The sequence below is a fragment of the Ixodes scapularis genome, unplaced genomic scaffold (assembly GCF_016920785.2).
Source record: "Ixodes scapularis isolate PalLabHiFi unplaced genomic scaffold, ASM1692078v2 PGA_scaffold11__112_contigs__length_91849675, whole genome shotgun sequence".
NCBI classification, from domain to species: domain Eukaryota; kingdom Metazoa; phylum Arthropoda; class Arachnida; order Ixodida; family Ixodidae; genus Ixodes; species Ixodes scapularis.
This window is the reverse complement of record NW_024609837.1, coordinates 16,659,415-16,686,798: the sequence shown is the minus strand read 5'-3', so window position 1 is coordinate 16,686,798 and position 27,384 is coordinate 16,659,415. Positions and strand designations below refer to the sequence as shown.

The 27,384-nt window shown below is 43.1% G+C and overlaps 1 protein-coding gene across 2 annotated transcripts in view; it reads left to right on the top strand.

The window, feature by feature from the left end:
• The window catches only part of LOC8043300 (hemicentin-1), a 379,397-nt gene that overhangs the window by 342,313 nt on the left and 9,700 nt on the right, over positions 1–27,384 (top strand). The window lies entirely within an intron of this gene.

Below are 27,384 nucleotides of genomic sequence, written 5' to 3'. Positions count from 1 at the left end.
GACTACCGACACCTGCATCAGCTGCGCATGACTTCGCCCACACCTCATCTGCATTCCTGCGGCGTTCCTAACAGTCGCCGGGATCACTCGTGATTTCTCAATCGCCTTTCTGCTCCCAAACGACGCTCGATTTCTCTATGCGGTGGACCGCGAAGAGCGCTACGAGCTACCCCAGCCGATCCAGCGCTGTGAACATATCTGCATACACACACGTCGCTACGCACCGCCCCCCCCCCCCCTCTCCTCCCAAAGATCACGTGACATTTATATGGCATTTCATTGGCTCTGATTGCTCGCTGCGCCCACACCGGATCATTGCGAGGTGAAGCCGAGTCTACAGCGCGCGCGGAATGAGAACCTTTCGGGAGCTGTCGGCGGCGCTTTACAGCCTACCCGAACGACGCGCGCTCAAACGCGTGTTCATTCTGCATACCGACCTAACGACAGCACCTTAAAGGCCTCCAACACTACCGGGCACCCAAAACTAGGAATTCGCGTCGCATGCTTGGCGCGAGAAATCGCGGATAAGATTGGGTTGGTTCCTTATTTCTGATGACGTTATATTGCTCGTTTTTTTGTTTAATGCAGAAACTAAAATTATAGGCTACAGCGCTGCCTGAAAAGCTGGGGGTAATTTGCAGAGGTTTTTAGATCCTGTTGCTTCAAACCGAGTAGCTCAGAGTGATTTCTCAATAGTGCGAGGAGAGCCGGTGTGTCGCGGGTCTCTCTAGCACAGCGAAGGCTATTAATGACGTAATTCACATTCCATTCTTCGTAGATGATGCAATTTCGACATACTACTACCGAGCGCAGGAGCACGAATTAACTGGGACATGAAAGCCACGTAACAACTTGGTCCGAAGCGCACGAGCTCCAGCGGAAAGCCGACCCGGCCCTCGTGTCTAATCTGCGCTTGGCCTCTGATTGATGACGTTGAAAGTCAAGAACCAAGGGCCTCGTTAACCGCGGAGGCCTTGTTTGCTGCCGTCGTAGCGCGATGGTGTTCTACGAAGAAAAGGGGAGAAACTGGAAAGGGTTGACGTAGTCTATTATCAGCGACAGCTTAAGGAAAGCCGGGAGTGGTATGGGCACCTCCTTAACGCTCCGCAGTGAATTGAACTCCTCCTTTAGCATGTTAAGAATAGCGAGAAAACAATTACAAAGCAAAAAGCGTCAAAATATAAAAAAAAACACGGCGTATTTTTGTGTTTTTGTTTGTTTAGGTTTTCAGTGATTGTGTTTATTGAGCACTCGAGGAAGTCGGGTATAACTAAAAACGCTTACTGATAGGTGACACTTCTGCTAGCTTTAAAAATGCTCGCCGGTTCTTTGCCGCGTGCCGCAAACAGACTGCAGAGACAGCGGAGACGCCTCACACCGGTACACACAGTTACACCGCCACGCTTACATTTACCGAACTTAGGCGCAGCTAAATTCGGCGGAAGAATCTCACGCGACACCTTGGCGTCACGTTCCAACGTGACGTAACGTGACACTGTGACCTCACGTGGCGCCTTGAAGTCACGCGAAACGTATCTGAGTTCCAGCTCCATCTAGCGGAGAGATTTCTTCGCTAATGTTAGCGGAACCATTTATTCGGCGAATGGAACCGAAAACATTCTCCGCTATCTTTAGCGGGAAAGTTGTAACATCAACTCACGTGACGTCACGTGACACGGTGGCGTGACATTGTCATATCCTTGTGATCCCCCCCCCCCCCCCCCCCCCTAAATTTAGCAGGCTACGAAGAGTGTTGAACGAAACAAAGGCGGTATTCGCTGCTAAACATTGCCAGTAAAACATATTGCCTTAAGATATATATTAAAAAAAGGAGCAAACACATGTTGACTTTTTGTTTTCAAGGAAATCACTCAATCAGGTCCCACTCGAGACCTGCAGCCTCAAGCTGCCATGTGACGGCAAGCAAATAAAGCCCGCATCACATCGCGCGCGACTAATGCTCCCGAATGCCGCAGAACGCGCTTGCCGCCGTTCTTTCCCTGAAACCTGTCACGCTTCAGCCTAATCAAGTTAACCAAAAGCGTGTCGCGCACCCGCCCTAACGAGACGCCAATGTCACATCCCACAACGCGTACGCCAGGCACTGCGTTCAATAGCAGATTGATAAACGAACAACAAATAATAATATTAATAATAATAATAAAAATATAACACAGCAGAAACAAGAACTCGGGGCGAAGCGGCTTTACAAAATTCCGTTCCCATCATTAGCTGCCACGGCACCCCTCGGCTCGAGCGCCTAACAGCCTAACAACCAGCGCGCACGCGAAGTTGCAGCGGCTGTTGTTTGGATTTGCAGTCGAAGGCGGGGGGGGGGGGGGGGGGGGGGGTAGGGCCAATGCAACGGCGAGAGGTTTTGCGCGATGCATCTTCTCATGAATTATTCAGGAAGACGCACGACTGGTTAGCTGCATGAACCTTAGAAGAAGGTATAAAAATAGAGAGACTGACGATCGAAGGATCTTCAGAAACCACGGTACCAAAAGTCAGAAAAAAAGAACCCATCAAACAATCGAAACTAAAGTAATGGTTGATGGCTGTGGGGTGGCTTAGATATAAACATATTTTAGTTGGGCAAGAGTTGATGGCCGAGAAACGGGGGGGGGGGGGGGGGGGGGGGGGGATGGAGATGCAGTAGAGTTTTTGCGCTGCTTTGGATTTACTAATGTATCATGGGTCCGATCTCGTGTCGTCTGCTTATGCTGGAAAGTACTGGCATTGCTTGGCGTCTTCTTGTGACTGTTGTACGTACACACAACAATATGTTCTTTACAAATTGAGCGAGAGTTTATCTTTCAAATGCGAAACGAGGTCCGTTGCTCGAGTAATGCTTATGGTTTCATTGTCAAAACTAATTTTGTAGTTTCCTCAGTAAATAAACTTTTTACAAGAATGGTACAACAATCGTGATGGTGTCGGGGTTGAAGTGTCCGAGCGTAAAGGGTCTAAAAAGCGACTAAACACTCGGCTTACATAACCGGTCCTGATTAATCTCGTGCTCGCTCACACATTCGCATGATCCCCCTGTTGTATGTCTCTTTGTACACCCACAAAACTACAATTAAATCAAATCTTTTACTTTTTTAATGCGTGCGTACTTACTTTTGATCAACGTGCCTATTTCGACACTTTAATATCATTCGAGATGTTTTTGTAAAGACTGAAAATGACGAAAGTCAATTTTGGTTTCAATTGTGGATGAAATGAAGTTACTTAAGCGATATTTCCTGAGTTTTCGAAGTGGTTTGAAAAAACATTAGTCACAACCGGAACTCAGCTTTCTTGGATAGTTAGTTTCTAACGATTTCATAACAATATTCATGCGGTAAATTTGTTAGTTTTCAGAATTATCAAGATATAGCTCAAATAGTGGTGATGAAAATTTTGTTCGCCAACCAAAAAAACTGATAATTTCGCCTGTTTTGAATGAGTCGCACTGCTCGATTTCTTTCGGCCACGCAATGCGTGGTTACAAATTTCCAGTGTGTAATAGCTGCCCCTGAATACTCGTTGAACACTACAGGTAAAAAAAAATATTCGACGATAGCCTTGTTGTCTTGCAAGAAGTGTGAAACAAACTGTCTTATTTTCCCCCCTGATAACTATATATGATGACTGAGATTCATATGAAGATCTAAGCATTCGGCATTCACAAACATGATTTCTGATTTATTTCACTTGGGTTTGCTTATAACAGTGCGCTGCCACGAATTATGTGGGGCAGTGTTAAAAAAAAGTTGAGCAAGAAATGTGCCGTTAATGAGCGTGGAAGAGGTGTCAGTTTGGAAGGTTCCGGTCCAGCTGCGTTTAGGTACGACAGGTGTATACTTACACCAAAATGTTATGATGATTATGTAGTAATTTAATTACACAAAAGAAAAACAAATATAACGAAAATGGTAGTTCTTAAAAAGATGCCAAACGTTTTCTGCTTCCCTAACGTAGTTCGGTTTTGCATCGCATTCGTTTCCTTTTTACCTTTCTTGTATCATTGTTTAAAAACAAATTTTAGATTTTATGCTACATTTCTCTCTGGAAAACTTCGGAAGCACACAAGCAAGAATAAAAGAATAGACAGTATAAAATATCGTACATTCCCCAGCTAAAGCATAACAACGACGTACTGCGCAATCCTGTTTCGCAAATGTCTCCAAATTACAGTGCAGGGGCAGATTTTAGCCCGTGCGAATGGACATTGATGGCTATCTCGACGTACGAAACGAGTATCAATCTATAACGTAGGAGTTCCCTTAAAGTAACATCGGGTAAAGTAACATCGATGAAAGTAACAGCGGTTGTAATCACAGTGGTTACAATCCGAGGCAGACAGCGATCTACATAAAGCCAAAGACCGATATTACTTCGTTGTCTAGAAGGTAATATGACTGCTGTCCTACGTGGGTACCTAATGTGACAGTTTGAGTGGTAGGTCTTGCGTATATTATCTGAGCACCCTTATGATAATAATTATGACGATGATGGTAACGGTTTTCAGCCTTCCTGGTTTTGTAACAAGGCGTAAAGTTGGGTTAGTTGGTTGCAGCGATTGATGTTAAATATGAATGTTCTTCGCTATTTGATAACATCAAGATTTTAGCACGGTATGGAAGTAAAACCGCCAGAAAAATTGGCGAGGTTTTTTTTTATTTTATTTTATTGACGGTTATGACGCTGGCTTGTGTGTGAGTGCTCCGCCGGTAGTCCTGGCGGATGATGAGGTTGAATTTAATAGGAAGTCCGGCAGGTTTGTGTATTCGTGTGTCGGCATGATGGGGGAAATATGTTATTAGTTTTTCTTTGTTTTTGTGTCTAGCCTGTATCGTATCATGTTTACTTGCTGTATTGAGCAGAAGTACAATTTCCGTTGTAAGTGAGCACTGTGTATGTACTCCTAATTGTCTTCTGCCTTTTGCGCTGTTTGTTCCCGATTCAATCCTCTCGTTTGTACATTGTACTGCTAAAACTACTTAATATTTTTTTAAATTTTTTGAGGCGATTTTTTTAATAGTGTATGTATGCTAATACCGATACACTCGCAATTCCATCTTCATTTTAAAGTGTTACACTAAGAGCTCACAATTGGCATTCCTTAACTGAATTGGTCGTGAACACCTTTAAAACAATTGTTTAGCAACACGAACTACCAATTAGTTAGCTGTCCTCTAGAAAAAACTTGAAACAAATAGGAAGGAGTTGCTTACAAAATTAATAAGACCTTACACCTTGAAATACAATAAGCATACGTAAGGAGCTTCATGACATTGATGGTAATAATGCAATTAATATTCCATTTAATAGATGATTGTTTTTCAAACAATAAAAGTAGTAATGTGAAAAATGTTTTCACTTTCTGCCACTTTAATTCCATACAATGTTTGCCTTGCAGAATTGAAATAGTAATGTAATTTACTAAATCTTTAAGCTTCTAAAATACGCTTAATTACCCTACATGTTGCCTACGCTTTATGGTTTATCCTCAAAGTTCACAAGCAAGAATTATTTCATTATTTCAACATGGTATCTCCAAATAGTCTTGCACCCATCCCAAAGTGGGCGCCACGAGTCACCATAAAAATATAAAATAAAGTAAAAACTTCGTTGTACTGTCCGTTTTTTTTTTTTTAATTTTTCCTACGTCTCAGGGTTACTATGGATATCAATCACCAGCTCGCCCGACGTTTTTACCTTTTTTCATTAAAATATTGGCATATTAGCATTTCGGTTTACTACGAGTTACCTGCCTTCAATTTTCCCTAAGTTACTAAAAAAATTTTTTTCTTCTTTAATTTCTCGACCACCTGTATGACAAATGTGCCACGCGAAATACTGACGTGCCGCTGATTACGCATCTATAAAATGAACACGAAGGTTTCCAAAGCGTCTGACACTGCAGCGAGCACAAATCGATTTCTCCCTCGCCATGACTTCCCTTCTTTCCTCTCAAGTGTTTTTTTAGGAAAACCTCCGCGGTTAGGTTTGTACCCCCGCTTCCTCGGGCATCACAACGATATTCGAACCGAATGCTTCTATTATTATTATTATTATTATTATTTATTTATTTCTGAACGAAAACATACAGATCCGTACGGGCCCGCAAAAGCACGAGGGTGCTTGTGATATAATCAACGAAGCGGCGCTTGCCAAAGGGTATGGACGCCCGGCCTCCGCGAACCCCAGCCTAATTCACCTTGGAAATGCCCGCTCAACGTTGGAATCTATCTCCCACTTTGTAAGGGCAAAATCTTGGAGGTAGTTGTTGCCGTTCTTATTTTTATTTTTTTTGCTTTTTATTAAAATGTAACTTACTATACTTCGTTTTACACCGAGCTCAAGTGAAACCGACGGTACCATTCGGTGGAACCAGTCCAGCAGCGGCTAAAAAGTGCCCCGTCACGGTGTACGTCGTTTTTGCGCGTTTTCTTGCCCCAGTTACACCAATCACGCAAAGGGAAGACGACCGCCATGACGATGCACTTTCGGCGCTGATTTAAAGCCTCGATACGATAGTAGCGTTTGGCTAGGCCCGTACTTAGCACGACACGGATTATAGTTTGGCTCCTTGACCCGGGATCAGACGACTTGAATACATCGTACCAAAAGGCGGTCTCCATACAGATTCGAACGCGACTGACTGCGAGAATCCGCGTGCTTCGAACACCGCACATGACAATAACTGGAGGGGAGAACTTGAGCGTGCGACGTTCGAAGCATGGATATTATACAGTGAATCGCGTTTGGGGACTGTCCCTTTTGTATGATGCATGAGCTGTGTTACCCCCAGATTTAAGTTTTGTAAGCTATTCGGCAACATAAAAAAGAAAAACGGCGCTTGGTTTTTATTTTTTTATCACCCTGTTCTTACTTCTAGAATCGCGACGTACTTCTTCTACCATTGTGCTGGCAAACTTTGTAAGAAAAAAAAAATATATTTTCAGTTTTCAAAAATATTTTACTAAAAATGATTTGGGTCGCAGGCACTATACCAACGATTGCAGTGATCGCGTGTACAGACCCAACGCAACATAAAAAAAAAAAAAACATATATATACATATTAAAATCGAGAAAGTTACGTCAAGTTACGCAATCCCAATTTGATATGTGTACATATCTCGTCGACCAGCAAGAACCAATATCGCTGACGTTGCGTCAACTTTTACGGTCTACAAGTCCTGAAAGATCACGTTGGCCTTCATTTCGTCTCGAAACGGAACTTCGAAAATTGCGAAAGAAATCAATTTTTTGACGTATAGCGGATCTTCACCACCTCGTTTCCTTTTTTTTTTTTTTTTCCTTAAATACATTTTGTTTTTACTTTTTAGTATTGGGGTTCTGGTGGGCACTTTGTCTTTTTTAGAGCCCCCGTCCGTAGTGCACGACCTTCGGTATCCCATAAAATCAAATGGCTGGGTTCTAAATTTCGTCAAACCATTAAGTTAAAAAAAATACGTTGAACGTATCAAACTAATATCATTTAAAGAAGCTCAGTAATGAGCTCTGGACGCGACACCGGGTATTCAGATAGCGTTAGTTACGTAATAATTGCACAATAATTCTGACCTTAATATTGTTCGGCGCACCCTTGATATGAAAACGTCTTGCGACTTCGTCATTACATTCTTTGCAGTACTGACTGGTATGGTGAAGCAAGTGGATAATAGAGAAATAACCGAGAACCATCTGGTTTAAAACAAGCTGACAAATAACATACGACAATAACGAAGCATCATCAAAGGCTAGCGCTGGAGGCGGGCCAACTAAAATTCCTGTTTCCCCTTCTCATCCTGCCAGCGACTACGGTACACCGCCGAGGGACTTCACCTCGAACATATGCTGTAGTCACTGTTTCAGCACGAGTCGGCAAACGGGAAGGACCACGTTCTCAGCGAGTGAATCAAAGCATCCGAGGTTTTACACGGGAAAACTTAGGGTTGGCGCGAATACATTTCGTGGAGAGCAGTCATGTTATTCCCTCTGTTGCTCTGAATGGTTAAGCAGATCTGTAACGTTCGTCCTTTCCCAAGTTATGTTGATATAAGGTATATACAACGTTGATAAAAAAGACTTCCCATAATAAACCAATTTACGAGAAACATGTAATTGCATGAGAGGTCAATACGCGCGAGCGAACGTCCATGAAGACCGTGTTCAAGGCCGCACGAAGTGCAGTTTGCGGGTAGCGTTTTTCGGCGGGTTGTGGGCTGCTTCGATATACAGATTGGAAGCCATTCTGATGGTACTTCCCCCCCCCTCCCCCTTTCCTCTCCAGCTCGAAGCCCCATAAATTGAATTTGAATTGATCGGACAGAGCGCCGAACAAAGAAGCGCTTCAAATCGACCTTTCCATGTCGTTCCGGGGACGATTTTTCCTGGTCCGCGCGTCGGATTCGAAACAGCGGCCGCGCACGCGGCGTCTCAAAAAAAAGAAAAACACACAGAAAAAACACAACAACAACAACAAAATACAAGAAAGCAAAATAACAATACCAGGTCCCTTTGTCTCGGCATTACATGGATATCAATATAACCCTAAAAAAAAAAAAAAGACTACGCGCCAAATCAAAAGTGACGTCGCGTTTTGCTTTTTCTCTTCTCTTTTTTTTTGCCTTTTCATCGTGGTCTTTTGGTTGTAAGGGGAGATAACCCTACAATATATTTGTGTATCCATAATAGCAATTAAAGAGCTTAAAAACGCGGGGTTTATTATATTCACGCCTATTGCTTCGCGGATCGTTCTTGGGACCAAGGAGAAGTCCTTCTCTTCCTCCGAGGGCGCCCTCTGGTGTTGCGATAGTTCCGAGCCAACAAAATCTTTGACGCCGATTTTAATAAATCAGAAGGCCACAAAAAATGTGATCTTCGGTTTTCTTTTCTTTTACGATGCTTAGAGCCCATATAGTGAGTTATGACCATAAATAGACTCTCGCAGAAAGCGGTTTAATACATCTATAAGCCATCATTGACTTCAGGCTACTTTCTATACGGACGGCAGAGTGAATAGAGAAGTGTAAGCGAGTACATTTTAAGAAAGAGGCGAAAAGGAAGGGCGAGAGAAAAAAAAGCCTACGAGTGGTGCCATCTGGAGGGAAAGACGTGAGTTGGAAGCGGGGCTTCCTGATGGACGGGAGAACACGCAAAGGGCGGGTTCCAATGTTCCACTCCCGAAGTAAAGACTCCGAACTTGGAAGGAATATCCTACAATCTTCGCGGGTGCCTCCTAGAGAGAGCCTATATGTCGGAGTTTCTAACTGCTCCATCGCGGTCGTGTAGTTTACAGGCCGCGTTTTGCGGGTAGGTGACTCAAGCATTGATCGGCTGCAGCAAGCGTCTCAGCCTTTCCGCCCTTCTTTTCTTCTCACCATCCCGAAAATGGAGCGCATGCGCAGTTGCGACTAGTCGGCACCGGAGGTGTCCACCATCCATCAAATTACAAACGCTCCCCAGGGTTGAAGTCGCTCCGTCTCTTACATCTGGGCTCCCTAGATGCCTGCCTTAGAGCAAGCGCCACGCTTTCTTCGAGAGTTGGAGCCGAAGCTCGTCCCATGAACTGGCCCCGAGCTTCCGTCGAGACCTCATCCCGTTTCGGGTTGTGAGGAGAACGGGCGGGGCTGGAAAAACTGATTGCTTCCTCCGCTGAACTTCGGCTTCCTTTGCGATAGTTTATCCGTTCTAGTAATATTTTTTTAGCGGTTTACCGGGCAATGTCCTTCTGAATGATACGTTCGAGGAATCACAAATCAAAATTAAATTTTGAAACGGGGGATTGAGAGAGTGATCGAGTGGTTAGTGGCATCAATTTCTACCCGTTTGTGGCTTAGAAAACGCAAATCTTTCGTTTCGTGGTTACATAAATCGAAGTGATTTGAAATCGCGCCGAACTTTGCAACTCCCAATCTTTTCATATTAATCCCAGATCTCATGTTCTCCACGAAAGTCTCGTCAGTTTTGGTGGGGATTTTTTAATTCGAGAAGAAAGTAGGAGCGGCCGGTCTGATTAAAAAAAAATCAATGTGCGGTAACACAAAATTACTCTTTAAATTAAGCCTGGCTCACACCTCGAATTGTCCTCAATAAATTACCGTTATGTTTTAAAAAAAATAAGCGTTGTGATGTGGTTTTTTTTTGTTTTGTTTTTCAAGTTCCTAAATTGAACATTACAGTTTGATAATTCTCTTAATCCAAGACACAAGCGGTAGCAGTTCACTACTGTGTTTTTTTTTTTTCTGAATGACGAAATCTTAGACATTTTTACGAGGATTAATCTACATAAAATAACTAGAGGACTTCACATAACTCCGTTATATTTTTGTTCGATATTCCTCGTCCCAATGTGCAAATATCACTATAGAACGCACTTCGTTTACTCAAAGTTGTTTGAAACACTGTCCAGGGCACACGAGAAAGACCACCGCCTTGCGAGCAAATTAAAAGTGAGAAAAACTAATAGTCTGTTCTAGAATCTTCTCTAATCAAAATGTAGTGAACACAACTAACAAATAGACTCTATTAAGTGTCGCGGCGGCTAAACACAGCTCTCAGGCGACGTCCATCTGAAATACATGCAAAAAAAAAGAAAAGCACGAGTCAGTCAAATTTTTTTTTATACCTTTGCAAACACATCAAATATTTTGCCCCCAAAAAAAACTGCTTCACAAAAAAAAAAAAAAAAGCAAAGGAAGTGGCAGCCACACGATCAATATACAACGTCCCCCTCACAAAACTTTCGGCTCAGGTTCTCGACAGTTGCCGTTAATAAGTGCGCATTCCATATTCGCCCCAAGGCGTTCCAAATCCCGGTACAGCACTCCGGATGACTCAGGCCCTGGGAATACCGAACAAATTGAGTCGACGCGTGCGATGTAGTAATCTGGTTCCCCAGCCCCACTGGGAGAATAACCCCGCGAAAAACAAGCCCGCGAAGACTGCAAAAGAGCCTGTCCGCATATGCAGTTTCGAATTTCGCGGGGGCCTGTTTTTTTGCGGAGTGCTTTCAAGCTGTGCCGCCCGAAACGAATGCAGGGATCTCCTATTGCGTATTCCGCCGGTCTGCCCTCCTGCCGTTGTTATAGTGGGCCTATATCTCCTACCTCTGGGAGTGAGGCGGTCCCGTAACATAGCAACTATTTTTTTTAACATACGACAGATGCGGTTTTTAAGAGCAGACTGACTACATTAGGATTGTTAACTAGGAACTTACTGAATATATACGCTTCCCGGGACTTTGGTGTCGAAGTACTACGAAAACTTGAGTGGTACCCGCAAATACTCTATGCTCTCTTAGTATGGTAGTGCCGAACATTTTTAGGGTGCAGCGCTGAATATTCTGATTTCCCCAAGTACCGCGATCTTTCGATCGTGCTGCAGGCGCCGGCGACACTTCGCCGTGTTTTTTTTTTTTTTTTTTAGGGGCGGGGTGGGGGGGGGGGGGGGGAAGGGCAAATGCCGTGTCTTACATGCGACCGCGCGCGCGCGCCCCTATTGGTCTCCGTTGACTGCCGGCGACGCGGCACCGTTTGCGAGCGCGCTCATTGGCTTGCTGTAACTGCCGGCGACGCATCCCTCTTGCGGCGACGCGCCGCCGGCAAAGCGCCGATTTTGCGGCGACACTTCGCCATTTTAGGATCGAGTTCATTTCATCCTGCACCATTTGACCGGTACTTGTACTCGTATACTCTACCGAATTCATGCCGCATTTTATTTTGAGGAGGGCTAGTTTGGTCTTTCCAAACGTATTTATTTATTTTCACGTCTTAAAAAAAAATGAGCCGCCGTAGAAATCTGGAAAGCGAATCTAGTACGTGGCAACCGCTTTTCCGCGGAACGTTCAGTTGGAAATGTGAGCCTCATCACTCAGATCACTCCAATGTCACTGATGAGGTTGGAACCTCAGCAGCACATCAAAGCATACACAGTGAAGTGTCTCTGATGTAACGCTCTAGCTTTCCGCTCGTGAATGAATAGTGGCGATGAAAAGCAAGAACCTTATTTGCAACCCGCATTCAAGTTGTGCCTCCTACCGTGGTGTCACAAACTCCAGGAAATGCTTTGCCTGCGTGCGAAGTTCGTGAGTTGAAAGCGCTCGCGCCCAGAGGCCGCGGAAATCGCACAACCTTCTTATTTTTTGCCGAACCTTAAATTCGTTCAGGTTTTGCACTAAACATGACACAAAAGTCCAACTGTTTATAGTAAACATTTAGAACTCTAATTTCAGATTGGAATCGTCGAACGATAACATGGTTGACAAACTCAACCGATCCGGACCTTTGACAAACCTCCTGGTTGATGAAACAAAACAAAAAGAAAAGTACTTAGAAACGCAAACTCGAATTTTCTTCTTTTTTTTTTGTAACAAAATAAAGAATATTGATTTCTTTTTTTTTTTTTTTTCAGCGGGAACTGTTTTCGCGCCCATGGAGTTGCCAAAAGTACTGGGAAAAGATTATTCCGAAGCTGCACGACTTCAATTTTTTTCCTGGGTATGAAATATATTAAATTGAATTCACAAGTATCACACGAGCCTTTTTAAACGATTAAAGCGTTATATTTATCCAAAAGTCTTTTCTCAAATTCTACGAAGGCTAACTGCTGATCCCAATTACTTTTTTTTTTCGTCTAACTTTGCTTCTAACGTTCTCAATCCTCAAAGATTCGATTCACACTATTTTACTCCCACGAGCTTGAAAGCGAGTCCGCGTAATTCTTAGGTAACCGCTGCGCGTTACACCAAAGAAAAAAAAAGATTCGAGGTTTTGCCGCACCAAGGACAATCGTCTCTTAGACACATATGCACTATTCATTTCCTGTGGTGATGAACGATGTCGAGTCATATGCACCGAGTACATATACGTACTGGAAAAAAATAAAGGAAAGTTTTTTTTTTTTGCGTGTTTGCTTAAAAACTTTCAGGTTCGTTTTATTTTGATTTATTTTATTTGTTTTTTTAGGACGGAACCAAAAAAAAAAAAAGTAAAAAACGACGTAGACGCAAATGATGTCTTTTTCAGAAGCTCGTGCGTGACTTGGAATCGACTCGGAAGAGTTTCTGGTAGTTTCTGATTTTGCGGTTCTGAAACTGTTTTATGTACACTTGTATATATGTTGTTGTCTTCTTCATTTTTATTTTTTTGTATATCAGTCTTGTAGCACCTTTAAGCACGAACGCTGGATGGCAGTTTGTGAAAGGTCTGCATGAAGCGAAGCAATCGTGTCTGAGAAAAAGACCGCCATTTCTCATGTTGCCTCCCCCCCCCCCCCCCCTTTTCTGGCGTAGTGCGTATTTCACAGCGTCTCGCAAGTCGTACGTAACATAAAGTGCAAAGAAAAAGAAAAAAAAAAACACGCAATGGTTGACAAAAACTTAAAAACATCAGCACAAAAAAAAAAGGGGGTTCCGCGAAGATGAAAATAAATTTCATAAAGAAACCGTGAAGAAAATAGACGTGGCTACGAGACTACGGGGGAGACGCGCCGACATCTTGATTGAACTTCCCCCGCGTTTATTGAGTTGTTCTTTGTGTGTGTTCTAGAATGTCGAGCGGGTGGGTGAATATAAAATTTTCAATGCGGATGATGACGTCGTGAGATGGCGGTTTAACATTGTATATGACCAAGGGGGCGGCCTAGCTGATGCGAAACAAGACGGAACAAAAAGAAAAACAAAACAAAAAAACAATATGTGCAAATGATCTTTCCGTGAACTTGTTTTTGTCTATTTATTTAAAAGGGCTGAAAGAACGGTTGCAGGCGATCAATAAAATTGCAATGGGCTCATGCTATCGACTTGCGTTTGTTTTGTCCTGGGCAGTATGGCAGTCACAAACGTATAATTTTATACTACTATAACTTCAAAAACTGATCTGTACGCTGTAGTATTTGTACATTAAGTGTGTGTTACTGGTTTTGCGTACAGTTTAAACGACACTAGTATGAGCAGTCACGAAGAAAAAAACATATTTATTAAAAAAAGTGTTTTCCGTTTTATGTAATTTTTGTTTACACGTATTTATTTTATTTAGCAAGTTGCTAGTTTAAAATATTTTATCAATTATAAAAGAAGACAAAGCTTTTGTTTTTTAAACTTAAAGTGTAAGTTGCCGATCTTAGGTCAAACAAAGGTTATCAATATCTCTACAAAAAAAAAACAGCTTTGAGAATTTACTGAGTATTTTGAAAGCTGTGCAAACAAAAAAATCTCTCAAGTATCGTTAAAATATTGCGGGATACGCGCTAGTAGCCATCGTTAATTTTTCGCGTTATATGCAACGATAAATAAACAGCTGCTTCTCTGCGCTTGCACTAAAAAAAAAAAGAAGAAATATAGTGTTGTGAAAAAAAAATAAAAAAAATAGCAGCTGCAGAATATAAGAAAGGACGGATAATATAAAGGGGCTTCTGTTAAAAGCCACTCAAGCAAAGTCTCACACTATTACAAAGTCAAAGACAGTCTAGTACTAACTAAGAACCCTGCTAAGGCCTTGGGAAGATTTATGCGTTAAACCGATCTGTGCCAAGCTACGGAAAAATTCGAGGCACTGAATGAACATGAATCCATCCCAAGTAAAGTTAACAGCCACACAAGTGCGCTACGCGGTTCTCGTACTGAAGAGATCGCAGTCACCTACTTCCCTTTCCAAAGTCCCTGCCCTTTTTCGAGGCCTTTATTCGGTTATCTCCACGTGCATATGAAATCGCACATTACAGAGTGCCGTTAGCCGTGGGCTTAGAACAAAGACATATTTCTGCGTTGATGGCTTTAGCCTGCGACGGTTACACTCATGTAACGCCTACAAACCGCTGCGCTAACAAATCACGGCGAACTGAACAGTTCTACCCCAACCGACGAAGCTGACTCCTCGACGCAAATTAACGGTTTCTTCACGGGGAAGACCCAAGACGCCACCATTGAGACACAGACGCTTGGACGCGCCGTACAAACAGAACCAAGCGAGCGACGACGACGACAACGATTGTGGCGCTGACGTGAGAAACTTTGGCGTGCCGCCGGTGGTTCAGATCTGGCGTCCCCAAGTCCGGTAATGAGCCGCCATGCCTTCCATTCAGGGCCGCGAGCCTCCAGCGCTGATGCGGCATCGTTTCCTGGCTTCTTTGTCTCAGCGGACAACAATGGGAGCGGCTCGGTCGTGAATTATGGCCGACACCTTCATTAGACCGTCCGTGGTTTTTCTGGAAACGCCTCCGTTTAATCAAAGCGAGAAAAAAAGAAAAAGAACAAAAAGAAACCGCGCACGCGGTATTGTCGGATGTTTCAACAGGAAGCGTGCTTCACCCAACGCGTCGGAGTAATGCGGGCGAGCACGCTTGTCGGCTCTGCGTGCGCGGGGAAGGGCTCGAACCGCGTGTTTGGGCGGTAGAGATATGCTAAACTGGAAACTGTCTCGAACGCGAACACATCTTCGCTGTTCTTGTGAAGGATGGCCGCTTCTTGGGCGTCTGGGCCGTTGTGAAAGCAAATTCGTACCCTTCCGTCGTTCTGTTCTTTCTTTTTTTTTTTTTTTGAGGAGTGGGGCTTTGAAGGAGGTTCTTGAGAGCTGAGTCTCTTCTTGCGATATGTTATGCTCAACTCGGATACTACAGACAACGCAGGTTCAGGAAAACATTGACTAAGCACTCGACGCTGTTCCGGTTTCCTTAAAATGAAACTTTGAAACGACGAAGTGCGTTCTTCGATGCCTCCATACTAGGCATTGCTAGCAACTCTCAGGTGCGATGCCCGCTTCACCTGTCAAGGAAAGAAAAATGATGATGATAAACACGGCGATACGATACTTTGTCTTACATTAACGCAACTAACAAAACAGCCATTGCCGACTTCATAGATGAAAGTGTTCCCATCGCACAGCGTTTGCGCCTCGTAGAAACATTCCGCAACTGTTAATTGGTGAATGCAGCCTTGGCTGCTTTCCAAGTGAAGGTGAGGCGAAGTTACGTTGCTATTCACGACTCTATAACTTCGAAGCTATCCGTGTTATAGGTCAGTGTAAAGCGGGTGCTGTAATCCTGATGAAAGTGAATCGCTGTTTGTTTCTTCTTCCTCTTGCAAGTGCAGAGTTTATTGTTAAAGGCCGATGAACAGCCAGAAAGAAGAAAACTCTGTCTCAATTCCTCGTTTCCCTTCGAGAAAAAGGGAGGCACTCTTCTTTTTTATGCGAAATAGCTCAGAGATGCGCTGATGTGATCAGAGAATGAGAGAAGAGTGCAAGAAAAAGTGGAAAGATAGAAACTGTGAACCGGCTGTCTTCCAGGCAGAAAACTATTCTTTAGGTCGGCCTTAAGGTAAAGGTGACTAAAATTTTAAGTTTAGTTTTTATTAACGTGATTTGAATTTAAGTTACGCTTCATTTATTTAAAATATATAGACTTTTAAAAAGACGGACTGATCATTTATGATATATTTAAACGCAATACTTAGTTTCATCTCTCTTTCTTCTTTTTTATATTTAATTTACGATTATTTCGTCTGTTAAAGTGGGCCAAAGCTCCCTGGTTCCACATGCAGCCAACTGTCTTCCGTACAGCCTTCCCGCCCCTCACCCACTCGATCCCTAGACCCCGGAAATCTGAAACGTCCGCCCCAGAGCTTCCGAAACCCTCAAGCACCATTCAGTCCCCACCTCAATAAATTCGGTTCGTTCTTCACCGCCTCACTTCCCTATTTTTTTATATGCCACCCCACATTTCCTTTCTTCCCTCTCTCCCAACCCCTTCCTCTTTACACCGCCTATCCCTTTCTCTCATCGCTCTACGTGTGAAGAAGCCAACTTGCCGGTCCAACGAATCCCCGCCCACCCGCCCGCAAACTTCAGAAAGGCAACTACCCTAATTAATGAATCTCGGAGAACGCCTTGCAGCTATGGCGCATCGCGGGTAGGCTGACGCACGCACGCACGAGCACGGGCGCGCGCTTCGTAGCCGCTTTGCTTCCAATGGGGAATACGATCGTCGAGAATGCGGCCCGAGCTACTCTAACGCGGACGAACCGCCGAAGCGATGAGCGGCACTGATTAGCCCTCCTAGTTTCTAAACCCCGGTTGCAGCTCGGCTTTGCAGGGAAAAAAAAAAAAGCAGCAGTAAACCACGCAGCTTGTGGCAACACGTAACGCACGCCTACACGCACGCACGTGCACTAAAGTAACTTCCCCAATCCCAAAACAAAAGACTCACAAAAACACGAGAGGACCGGATGAGAAAGCGACGAAGAAGGAAAGGAAGGGAAACGCTAGGGGGGTGAGGGCTTTTCCGTATTAATATCGCGCTAACGAGCCGGAGCTTTCTTTCCGCGTACGTAGAGAGGGGTAAGCGTCTTGCGCGTGCAAAAATGGCCGATGCGTTGTCTCGCCTATTAATTAGGCGGGAAAGCCGTTTTAATGCGTCTACGCTCACTTGGCCGCCAATTTGGTTTCGGTTTTGTCTTCTTTCGGTATTTTATTCAAGCGAAAATTCTTGAGTTGTGCGCCTTATCGAGTTGTTCTCTGAAAAGCAAGAGGGTTTCGGTGATATTCTTCTTTGGGATAATGCGGAGACAACGAGGAGTTTTCTTTTCTATCATGAGCATTTAATTTTGTTTTACGAAAGTGTGGCTCTAGTTAGTCATCCGCCGTTTCTAGACAATAGGTACTCCAGCTTTGATCGGTCTAGAGTTAATATAAAAGGGCTTTTACTTTACATATTTTTTTCAATTATTACGGGTTTATTTTCCTTGCTGCTCTAGAAGCTCATTTATTCATAATTATTTCGTTCAATTGTGAATTTTATGTTTTTTTTTACGCCCTCGGGTTTACAGTCTGGCTTGCAAACCTAAACCGCGCAAAGAGTATTTGAGGGAAGTACGAAAGGCGTATACTGGTTTCTGGAGTCGTCTTCTTTTTACATTTAAGCCTCATATATTATTTACATCATATAAGTTCTTTTTTCATGTGCGTATGGTACTTGAAAACCTGAGACTGGTTTCAATATCGACAGATAAACATCGGCTCCTGCATGAATGGGGATTCGAATTTTCCCACCAAGGGTGTATTTTATTAGCGTCTTTTTTTTTTTCTTTTCCCTCGTGGACTTTCAAGGCCTAACTCCCTTTTTTTGCGAAAGGTTGAACTACGAAACTTGCCAGGGCCAAATGGCGGACGCGTTCGCAGACGACAGAGTATAGTTGTGGTTGTATCTTGTGACACATCACTCTGACGCCGCGTTCGCTACACGTTCGGGCATCGGGCCTCAAGCAAACGTTCACGCTTTTTGAAACTGGAATCTCTCTGAAATTTAATTTTAATTCCAGTGTTATTATAGCTCAGAATGTCTGGCATCTTATCCTAATGTGCCAAGAAACTGAGGATCAGAACGCCGAGGTCTGGTTGGAATGATTAGAGGGTAGACCTAAAGCCTACTCTCTTTATTTCCACCCTTTCTAAGTTTCTCGGTACGCAACTCTGCCTAAAATTCAGCAAAGTCTGAAACATTGCTGATACGTAATGTATTCGTACAACAGAAAAAAAAAAAAAAAAAAACAGCAACTCTTTAGTTTCCTCGCAATCGACACCTCGAAGGTTTAACACCGAACGATATTTCATTACATACGCGTTTATAAACTCAGTTAAAAGAAATAAAACAAACTATTTCAAACTTTTAAGAAATACCCAAATGACACAAAACCCGCCTAATTGTTCACGTTTTATTCAATAAAGTAAAACTGGTGGGGACGCAAGGCTCGTTTTCAAGAGAAAGTATCGCTGTTTAAGCGACCTCAAAATGAATACACCTTGCAATTTTTTTTTTTACTTTTCCCGTAAGTTTTTTCAAGTATTTTTAATAACCAGCAATTGCGTAGTTATTTTCTTACGCCCGATTCGCAATATACGAACGGCCATTCCGCCTTCAGGAACTATTGGTTTCAAGAAAAATAACACGTATATGTTTTTTTTTTTTCGCCCGTTTGTTGTTGTTTGAGTATGAACGGACTGGGTTCGTATTTTTAATTAGGCAGTAATTAAAGGCGTCTCCGCTTTCCCGAGAAACTCTGGGTTAAATGCCTGCCGGTGAGAAGCGCACTTCATTTCGCTTTTCTTTTTTTTTTTCTCGAGGAGTTATTTGAAGCTTTTAAAATTATTATTTCTTCGTGTGCGGCATTAATCAGAGTAGAAACCCAAGTGTCATACAAAAAGTTGGGCGTTACCGCATTCTGTAATTAAAAGCAGTTCATTAGGAGCCGAAAGATTAAAATAAATATAAAAAATATACACGCTTTCAAAACTTTCAGAGACAACCCAATAAATTCACATGTTCTGAACAGAGCGTGCGTGTAAGAAACGCAGACGCCCTGTCTCCTCTATGAAAGCGATAATCTCTGGACAGAGTTCTAGTTGCGTTTTTCGTTTATCTTTCTTGTTTTACGCTCGAGGTACAAGAAATGGGCGTACCGCAGAGATGTTTCTAGACGCAGCGACGCCTCTGCTATCGTGATGAAATATTTCGGTTTCAGAGTTTTTATTGACGGACAAAAACTGATATAGCGTTTCATCGACATTTCTTCAAAATAGCACAGCTGCACAGTAACACAGTTGTAGAGATATTTGTTTTTTTACCACACTTACTACCCAGGTAACAGAATTTTTCAATTACGTATTTTAAATTTTATTTGGTTTAAATGAAACACATTTCGTTTAAAACACTTTAGTTAGAAAAAGTCATTGTTTTTACTATTACCTGTATTTCTTAACATAATAGATTGATTGATCAATCCATCCGATCACTGATAACCAGTCGGAAGAAATTATTACTGTACCTTTCAACTTTTGAATTTCAGTTTAACTAACAACGTTTTACTGATGTAAACTCCGCCATACTTGAAAAAAAATTAGCTTGACTTGTTCGCAAAATTTTCATTTTTTTTTTTAATATTTCGCGTTGTGAGTCTCTTGCAATTAGACCAACGTAAAAAAAAAAAAAAAAACGATGTCGAAGGCTCCAATTTTCTCAGAAGAGCACAATTGTTTCGTGTTCTACCTGCTATATATATTTTTCTTCTTTCTTGATGGTTATGTTATTTATATACGAAACAAATCAATATAGAAAGCATTAAATAATATCTAAACGGTAAAAAAACGGGTGTTTTAGGGAATAGTTTTACCGAAGAGGTTTCATACAAATCACCGCATAAGAACCAGTGTGGTTAAATAACTATTTGGATCGTAATTTAAATCGAGACTTAAATAATTTTGATTTGTATTCTCCACCTCGTTTTTTCGGAGGAGCAAGAATTTGGTATATGTCTGCAAACTCGGGGCCTTAGAAAGCTCGTACAAGCCAAAAAAGGGCCAAACTTACCTGCTTTAGTCAAGAGCTTTAGTCAAGAGCTTGTCACATCGCGGCTCCTGCTCGAAAGGAAAGCAGAAACTTTCATAACTTCTTAAATTGCCGGCCATATCCCGGAAAATTTAGGCGATTGATCAATTTGTTCTATATAATTTTTACTAAGAGTTGTTTACAAATGTAATATCGGTCACTGAGAAGTGCATCACGCAGCATGCTCAGTTCCTTGTGTCAGCAAAAATTAAACATACAGGCGGTTGTCATTGGCAGCAGGTGTATACCTATTCTTTTTTTTTTTTTTGGTGTGTGTGTGTGTGGGGGGGGGGGGGGGGACGCAGAAGTGTTATTGACTTACTAGATTTAACAAACCTTGATCGCGACGGGTCCTCGCTCATTTCGCATCGACGGAGTAAATAAGCAGGGATCTAGTTGAAACGACTCCGGAACCCATGGCTACCGCTTTTTCCTGCCAGTTATTTTGAGGAAATGAATGTTTACTGGTTTATAAAATTCAGAAACGAATCAACTTGAAACTCATAATAAACCAGTACTCACAGGCCACATTGGAACCAACAGGATACACGAAGTCGCTTTCACCGAAGTGTTTACTACACACGCGAGAGTTTCTCGAATTTCGCTTTCTTATTTACAGTTTGACGAGACATTTCTTTTTCAACTTCACTTTGTCCTAATTATGGTAAAAAATACAGTGGGGTAAGTTTACGGATATCCTATTTTCATTATTCAACTTTTTGTACCGGCGTAGAGAACACCACACCACCATCCGAGCGCTTTGGCACCTCAGCGCGAAAAGCGCTTGTTAGCGTGACTACACCCGCCACGCTTTCGAGCTTTGGTAATAAGACCGGCTACAAATATTCCCTCAGCAAATGAACACAACGAGTGAAACAGGCTTTGCCGCGCGTTAACCAAACAACATATGAAGCGAGCTGACTAGCCGAGGGATCCAAGATCTGCTCGGTCTGCCCTACCGGCGACATCACAAACGATGATGATGATAGCTAGAGAAGCTCTCCCTATAGCTCGGGCACGCCGGTAATATACTGACAAAGAAGCCTGGCATATCGCCACGAGAAGCGACCGCCGAAATGGAAAAGGTGGAGCGGCAAACAATGGATGAGAGGAGAACCACGTGACTGGCACCCCGCTGCGGCGAGACGCCGAAACACGCTTCTCCCGAGCGAACAAGTGTGTTTGGGGTCCTCGCCGCAGCAAAAGTTCCGCGCTGACGTTCAGGTTCCCCAAAAAATGGCTCTTTGAAGCTCTATGCTACCAGATTCTCGCGCTCCAAATCTGCGACCGGGCACCCTGTGGTACTGTCGTCGAACTCCCAGGCTTTATGAGCATAGAGGAGGCTATGCTGAGACGCTAAGAGTATTAGCCAAAAATGCAGTTTCACGTATTTCAAAGTAGAAATGAAAAACGAGAAGAAAAGAAAACTCCGATTCGCCAAATCTTTTGACGTCACAACCCAGAGATAAGAGATGCGTACACTACCGGTAGTGGCATTAATCAGACACTTTCTAACGTTTTACGGCGTTGAATCCATCCGATTTTGGAAGTCAGATATTTTTCCGTTTTTCAGCTCTACATAGAAAAACAAACAAAAAAACAAAAAAACAACAAGGAAAGCTCAGTGAAAGCACCACAAGCAATGCGAGGCCCAATAATGTAAACTTGTACTTGGAATGAGGGTGCCACAGCTTGTTTGAAGCTTCAGCGCAGGAGGCCTATGGCATTTCGGCCGTAGTCGATGCGAAATCCTTCTGCGAACAACCGCACGTGGCACCACTGTCTTGTCGCGCGCTTCCACCTAGAATGGTGTCAAGCTCTCGTCGCGCAACTGTGTTGCGCCGCACAGTCCGGTACATTTTGGTCTCGTCTCCGGAACGCGCACTTATTGTGAACTTGTACCACATCTAAATGAAATATGAAACGAACCAAACAATATGCAGGTAAATGAAGCGTCCTCATTGAATAAAACAATTATTGCCAAAGATGAATCCTTGGGCTGCGCCGCGATTCAAACTCAAAAACTCCTAACTGCCACTCTACAAAAAAAAAAAAAAAAAAATTCTGTCGCCGCTAAATAAGTTTACTCTAAACGGCATCGTAACAATTAATTAACTCGACAAGTATGGTTCAGTCATCCGTATGCTTTCAATAATTTTCTCTTTCGAGACCGCGTAAGGTGATTAAATGAACTGTTACACAATGAACCTGGCTGTTCTCGCATCTAAACTTGCCCTCACAAATGCCCGTAACATTTTCACGGTGCAAAGAGGGAAAATATTAAACGACACCAAACTATATCAGCGTCTCCAGATTTGGTCTTTGTTTAGTCTGAAACCATCCTAGCCACAAAAACCTCCACCGCGGGCGCGAAGAGAAAGCCAACGGTGGGCGCGTTCACGGCCAGTCTCGCGTCCTCGCCAGAGGTATCAACGCCGCGGACCCGGTTTCCATTAGCCCCACACAAAGAGCGTTCCCGTGTCCTCGCGAGCCATTGTCCGCCTCGTTCTTTTGTTCGTCGGCAGGCAACCCGATCTTGCGTCGCGGCAGCGACATCGCGGCGACGGGCCAATCAGCGCCGACGATCTGAGAAACGGTCTACGGGCGTCGCGAAACCATCAGCCCCCACAATCAAAGCCGAAGCATCTCGGGAGTAACCGACCACATTGGACGACGTTGTCGGTTGTGAAATATGTAGCCTATTCCTTTCTTTTTCCGGTGTGGTCGTTGGCCAAGTTGTGTGTTCTCAGGAAAGCGTTCGGATTCCTTCGTTCTACGCGTTGTGTGTTTTTGGTTAGCTCTGTATTTGCTTTTTCGTGTGTGTGTGCTTTTGGTTCGCGGTTTGTGGGTGTGCGTGACGGAGGACTACATTAGTGGTGTGGACGTCTCTCGATGTCTCTGAGGTTTCTTTTGGCAAGGCGGATGGAGAATAGAAAACCCGCTTGCGTTCCATTAGATGCCGCTGTTGCCCAACTATTTTCATTGTTTTCTCGTTTTATGTGGCAACTGTTGCTCGGGAAGTGTAAGTAATGTACATCATTTCATTGTTTACTAAGAAAGATCCGAGTGCAAAATCTGCACAGTCCTGCACGCCCTTCCACGTTACTTTGCAAAGCGAGCACATCATGCTGTTTACGCTCGAACGCCGAACACGATACAGGCAGAAAATTTGTTGGTGTAAGCATCATAAGATTCATCGTCAAGGTATCAAAAATTATGACTTTGAATGACATTGCCATACATTTGTTTCAAAGTTTTATGAACTACGGTTGTGTATTTGTTTTTGTGCGATAGTGGCCTACTTAGCTTTTTGCTGTGAATATAGTTTTACTGTTACTTGGTAATTGTATACTACGATGTTCCAGCGGATATATATTATTTTTTCAATAATCGCGGAAGGTTAAAAACGAATCCCCAAGTGCCATGTTTAAATATATACAGAAATTGTGGCCTTCATTCGAAAAGTTTAAACTATGTCCAAACATTTCCCGCGTGCAAGTTCCATTCTTTTAAGTCTATATGACAAATCGATATATGAAACAAAGTTGAGAAACTGCAAACGCGAAAAAAAAATTGAATTCGGTGTTGCAGTTTATATCATTCGAAGGTGTGTAACCACAGGTGGAAGCGATCCCATATTTAAAAAAAAAAAAAAAAATAGAGAATTTTATCACGTCACAACACGTATTTCGATCGACAAAAAACGTACTCGCACAGTTTCCAACTTCACAGTAGTCCGGTAAACACCTCCACACAGTCTAGAACACTCCGCCTTTTCCACACACACATAGGCACACGCAAGCGCTTAAGCCCGCCTTTCCAAACTGGCAGGGACTTAACGCCACGGCAAAAACTAGCAACACACTCCGCGACTCCCTGGCACGTGCACACGCTCCCTAACCACTCTCCCCACTAAACCGAGGAACAGCGTCTTTTTTCTCTTTCGCCCAAGACTCATCCGCTTAGATCCAGATTAACGCACAAGAAAGGACCTAAAAGCCATCTTAGTGTTTTTTGTTTTTTTTTCCATTTGACCGTCCCTCTTCGCGAAGCTTGGACCCTGAGCTCGAGCAGCTGACTCGAATCTTCTTGTCCTAACAAGGACCCAAGTCTCCTAAACTCCTTCTCGACGTAGCTCGGCAAACATCTAAGCCTACGGTCTCAGTAAGGCCAATCAGAGCGTCGAAAGGAGACACGTGGCTTTACGTTATGACGCTAGTTTCGAGCGGAGCTGAGAAGAGATTCGGGTTTGTAGTAGTAATTTTGAGTGACTGTGCTAACATTCTGCGGAGAAACAAGCGACATCCGCGACTCGCAAAAAAGAGGGTTTGGAAGAAAGTGGTGTTCCTCTTTCCCCTCTTCTCCAACTGCCGGGGTTACGCTGTCGCCTCTGAGTGTTTCGTCGTCACGTGTTCCTCCTTCCTTGTTCTGATTGGCTCCAAGGGGACATAACGTTCCCTCTTTGCCAAGTTACGGTGGCACGAAGTATACTCGCTGCAATGCTGCTCTGAATCAGGCAGCCACGGACTGCAGCCCGGACCTCACGTCCCCAGCCTTGTTGGTTTTTCCCTGAGTGTTGTCGGGGGGATGGGGGGGGGGGGGGGGGGGGGAGGGGAGGGGGGAAGGGCGGAGGTGGAACCGACTTTGTCCACCCCCCATTCTTCGCCGAGCTTCGCACCGGTAGGAGACCCAGCGTTTGTTAGTGGACGTCGTTCAGCAAATAAACGAGACATTCCGGAACCTTCTTTTACTTTTTTTGGCCCAGGTTCAGGAGTCCAGGCTTGTTCCGGACAATCTTTTTTGTCACAGTTGTTGTTGTGTTTGTGTGTGTCTGCGTGTTTTTTTTTTTTTTTTTTCGGGGAGTGGGGGAGAAGCGGAACTTCGTTTTCTCGGTTGATTTATTTTAGTATGATTTAAAGAGTATTTTTGGCTCCGCCTATTTGGCCGGATATGGGGCATTGGGAAGAGTATGTTGTAGTGCATTCGCGTGTTTCTGTGAGCGTTTTTGGCTAGGAAGCAAAGCCGACTTTAGTGTTTCTTTTTGTTTTTTTATATATACATGACGTTATTTTTTGTTTTCTGTTGCCTAGCTCGGAAATCCGAGAATGCTGTCCAACATATTGTGCACGCTACGAAAGCCCGAACTTCTGCAGGAGCATAGAACAGGCAGAAGTAACGTCGAGTTTCCCCAAATTGGCGTATAAATTAATCCTTACAAAACACCCAGTTAACTGGAACAATAGAAGATAAAGCGTAGACAAGTCAGGGAAGTGCGGTGGCTTGTCCCCATTTTTTGCTCGTCTCTTTTTTATTAATATAATTCTTGTAACATGCAGCCCAGCTATTAATTCTTTCTGCTTCCCGGGGTTAAAGAAAGACGGTTTATTTAGTTTATAAGTATGATAGTGAGACGTTATTACGACTGTCACTAATTGTCTGTCGTTTGAGAGGAATTAATTTTCATGGGTCAATTGTAATATGGACTTCACTCTCCACAAAATTTGTATTCTGGTACTTAGCAAACGGTTTTTTGAATGTGGGGCACATCGCCATCAGCTAAATGGCGTAATAAGCTTATAATCTAACAATAAAATTAAAGACACTTTTTTGCTACCAGCTCAAGTGCGCCGGAAGTGTCTGCCTCACCTTTGCATTTTCCATTTAAAATATTTGTTTTTCTCTCAACTCTAAGCATACCTTGAGAGTTATCGGGCACATAATGAACTAGTTTTGTTTCTACAATGTGTCAATAAAGTGTAGGGTTTAAGTAGCGAGAGCTGTCACCACTGTATGAGTACGCATAAAAAAAAAGGATCTTAAGAAACATATATCTCGTGCCTTCAAAGACCCTACTTTGGCTCGATTAAAATAAAAACTAAAAGTGCACAATAATTATTGAAAAATTTATCACCGCACTCAATCCTGCAATAATACTTAAAAAACAAGTGAGCTGGTGATGATGATGATGGTGATGAAAACACAACGTCTCAATCCTGATCAGTATAAATGTCGACGGCGTAGTAAGCCGTGTGAATTATCCAGACGCACAATTTGGCACTTCGTAATAAAACTGCTGTACACTAAACAGTAAACTAAGTTGACATTGTGTTGTGATGTGCGATTTGGGGACATGGATATACCAAAGAAAGCAAGTATATAAATCAACAGTCGGTTGCATGTTCGGTGAATTGATTTTTTTTCTCTTACCAATTACTCAGACTAAAACTTGTCATCGATTCGTCTGCGTTTCGTAGAGCGTTGCGCAATTTTACCCCTACATATAATTGAGGTTAGAGGGTCCCACGCCCATTTAGCAATATTCGATGGCCTATATACCGCCTTTTTTTTTTAATGACTATCTCCTCGTCAGGACGGTCTGGCGTCGCCCCTGGAGTCCATTGATTTTGAAATCAAAAGCAGAGGAGGCTCTTCGGAACATTCATTTTTGCTCGTTTTGAAATGTGGTCTCGGAAAGACGTTTGATCTTGCGCAAAAGAAAAACGTCTTTTGTTTTTGCTTTGGCATTGAAAGGCTTAATTAACGCTTATGTTCAATTGACATCCTCCTTGCACTGACGAGGTAAAATAAGGTTTGACTCATTTGTTTATTTGTGCTTTATACCTTTTCATTCAACCCACCAAATAAATTTACTTGTGCGGCCACGAGTTTATTATTTTTTTTTTTTGTAAGCATATGATGCGTTTTCGGTGTTCTCGGTGTAAACGTCTTTTTCTTTTTAATTCGGGGATCTTTTATTGACTGGGGGGGGGGGGGGGGGGGGGGAGTTGTTTGTTTCACAGATTTAGTGTTTTTTGTTTTTTTTTGTAATATGGTCAGAAATTAAACGGTTTACGCAAAGACACAGAATCTGCGCGCAATTGTTAACCCCCAAAGAAAACAACCTCCGAATTCGAAAGGAAAAATGCCGAAAGCATGAAACCTTACCTATAAATCAAAACAGGGGATTTGCGTTTTCTTAGTTCGAACACTGGTTAAAACACACTTCCGCT